The following is a 3,254-nucleotide window of genomic DNA, read 5'->3' on the forward strand; positions in this document are numbered from 1 at the left end:
ATACTGTCCTCTCGAGTCTAGACTAGGGGCACTCCAAATAGAACTGAATGGAAGACTTCATTCGACAGGCAGACACAGTAATGCACAGATTAATATGTAATAATAAATATCATCTGCAAGTGAAGTGGCCACTACTAATGTAATGTAACTTGAGTATTGACTGTATTCTGATTTCTTTACCTGTAGATCTGGACTTTTAACCGACATGAAATAATCACTGTCTTTTGACTAGTTGATGGTTTATAATTTGAAATATAATTAATTCTGCTTATACCTTTTTGATTCCTAATGTACTCTTTTTTTATTAGCCCTGGCATTTACTGATGGAAACCTAATATTGGGGAGACTGTGACAGACTGACAGTCAGGGAGCTAAGGAAAAGCATGAATGAGAATTCCGATCAGTGATTATTTCTCACAGACCTTTAGAACAATTTTTTTTTTTTTATTACGGAATAGGTTTATATATATATATATATATATATATATATATATATATATACAGTACCCGTCAAAAGTTTGGACACACCTACTCAATCAAGGGTTTTTCTTTATTTTTACTATTTTCTACATTGTAGAATAATAGTGAAGATATCAAAACTATGAACTAACACATATGGAATCATGTGCTAACCAATAACATGTAAAACAAATCAAAATATATTTTATATTTGAGATTCTTCAAAGTAGCCACCCTTTGCTTGATGACAGCTTTGCACACTCTTGGCATTCTCTCAACCAGCTTCACCTGGAATGCTTTCCCAACAGTCTTGTAGGAGTTCCCACATATGCTGAGCACTTGTTGGGGATAAGTGTGTCTTGAATTCTAAATAAATCACTGACAGTGTCACCAGCAAAGAACCCCCATACCATCACACCTCCTCCTCCATGCTTCACGGTGGGAACCACACATGCAGAGATCACACAGCGGTTGGAACCAAAAATCTCAAATTTGGACTCATCAAAACAAGGGACAGATTTCCACTGGTCTAATGTCCATTGCTTTTGTTTCTTGGACCAAGCAAGTCTCTTCTTATTATTGGTGTCCTTTAGTAATGGTTTCTTTTTAGCAATTCGACAATGAATAACTGATTCACGCAGTCTCCTCTGAACAGTTGATGTTGAGATGTGTCTGTTACTTGAACTCTGTGAAGCATTTATTTGGGCTGTAATTTGAGGCTGGTAACTAGGGATGCACGATATATTGGTGAAGTTATCGGAATCGGACGATATTAGCTATAAATGCCAACATCAACATCGGCCCGATGTCTAGTTTAACGCTGATGTTGTTAACCGATGTCAAAGCTGAAGTACATACCTATATAARGTAGGTACATAACATAATGACGCAACATAAAATGTTGCGCTACACATGCATCACTACCGGTAACTCTAATTAACTTATCCTCTGCAGCAGAGGTAACTCTGGGTCTTCCTTTCCTGTGGCGGTCCTCATGAGAGCCAGTTTCATCACAGCGCTATATGGTTTTTGCGAATGCACTTGAAAAAAATGTCTACTTTCTTGAAATTTTCCAAATTGACTGACCATGTTTTAAAGTAATGATGGACTGTCATTTCTCCTTTATTATTTGAGCTGTTCTTGCCATAATTTGGACTTGGTCTTTTACCAAATAAGGCTATCATCTGCATACCAACCCTACCTTGTCACAACTCAAAAGAAATTCCACAAATGTACTTTAAACAAGGCACACCTGTTACTTGAAATTCATTCCAGGTGACTACGTCATGAAGCTGGTTGAGAGAATGCCAAGAGTGCATACCTGTCATCAAGGCAAAATGAGAATACTTTGAAGAATCTCAAATATAAAATATATTTTGATTTGTTTAACACTTTTTTGGTTACTACATGATTCCATATGTGTTATTTAATAGTTTTGATGCCTTCACTATTATTCTACAATGTAGAAAATAGTACAAAATAAAGAAAACCCTGGAATGAGTAGCTGTGTCCAAACCTTTTACTGGTACTGCAGATATAGATATGTGTGTTCCGTTCACATAATATAATTGAAAGGTATGCATTAAGGTGTCTGGAATAGAATATACTTGTCAAAAACGAATGTACACATTAAATAAATCTGTTTTTAAGCTTCCAAAATAGAGGAGTACAAAAATTGCTTCGCAATGACTTCAATACAGRGCCCTCTGTCAGTCATCCAGGGTTCATACACATAATTGTCTAAGAAGGGTCTTCTACGCCATCAAAATAAACATAAAGTTCAATTCCAATTAGGATCTGGCAAAAAATACTTGAATCAGTTATAGAACCCATTGCCCTTCATGGCTATGAGGTCTGGGGTCTGCTCACCAACCATGGATTCACAAAATTAGACAATCTAATTGAGCATGCATAATTCTGCAAAAAAACATCCTCCGCATACAATGTAAAACACCAAATAATGCATGTAGAGCATAGCTAGGACAATACCCGCTAATTATCAAAATCCAGAAAGGAGACATTTGACAACCACCTGAAAGGAGGCGATTCCCATCCTTCCGTAACAAAGCCATCACCTACAGAGAGCTTAACCTAGAGAAGAGTAAGCTGTTCCTGGCGCTCTGTTCAGAAACACAAACAACCCAACAGAGCCCTAGGACGGCAACCAAATTATGACAAAACAAAAATAMAATTACTTGAAACACTGGAAAGAACTAAACCAAAAAAACAGTGCAAAATGGAATGCTATTTGGCCCTAACAGAAAGTACACGGTAGCAGAATACCTGACCACTGTGACTGACCCAAAATTAAGGAAACTTTTGACTATGTAGAGACACCGTAGGCAGACCTGGCTCTCAAGAGAAGACAGACTATGTGRACACACTGCCCACAAAATGAGGTGGAAACTGAGCTGCACTTCTTAACCTCAAGGCAAATGTATGACCATATTAGACATATTTCCCTCAGATTACAAAGACCCAATAATAATTTGAAAACAAATCCAATTTTGATAAACTCCCATATCTACTGGGTGAAATACCACAGTGCGCCATCACAGCAGCAAGAGTTGTGACCTGTTGCCACAAGAAAAGAGCAACCAGTGAAGAACAAACACCATTGTAAATACCACCTATATTTCAGCCTGGTCTCATAGACTAGACAAAACATAGTAAATGTAAAACCAAAATAATCAAATGAGTATATGTTATGTTTGGTATGGTTAAATTAAACAGATGGTTACTTCAGGCAAAAACTAAAGTAGGGTTGTTGGTAGGGGTTGAAGTATAACACAAAC

This window comes from Salvelinus sp. IW2-2015, unplaced genomic scaffold, assembly GCF_002910315.2.
Source record: "Salvelinus sp. IW2-2015 unplaced genomic scaffold, ASM291031v2 Un_scaffold396, whole genome shotgun sequence".
Lineage (NCBI taxonomy): Eukaryota > Metazoa > Chordata > Actinopteri > Salmoniformes > Salmonidae > Salvelinus > Salvelinus sp. IW2-2015.